This window comes from Anomaloglossus baeobatrachus, chromosome 11, assembly GCF_048569485.1.
Source record: "Anomaloglossus baeobatrachus isolate aAnoBae1 chromosome 11, aAnoBae1.hap1, whole genome shotgun sequence".
In the NCBI taxonomy this organism is placed as follows: domain Eukaryota; kingdom Metazoa; phylum Chordata; class Amphibia; order Anura; family Aromobatidae; genus Anomaloglossus; species Anomaloglossus baeobatrachus.
The window spans coordinates 150893566-150893792 of record NC_134363.1 but is presented as its reverse complement, the minus strand read 5'-3'; positions in this window follow the sequence as shown (position 1 = coordinate 150893792).

Here is a 227-nt window from a genome sequence, read left to right as displayed (position 1 = left end):
CAATTGCTCTGCGCATGCGCACTTTGATCTGCCCGTCTGAGGGCAGAGCAAAGTACTGTAATACGCAGGCACAACGAAAGATCAAAGACTGTCTGCGCATCCACACTACAATACTTTGATCTGCCCTCAGCAGAGCAATGGAGGCTTCTATGTGGATGACGTAGGATGTGCCATTCACACAGGGCTTGGAAGGAGGATGATGATCACACAAGATAGAGAAGGACTGA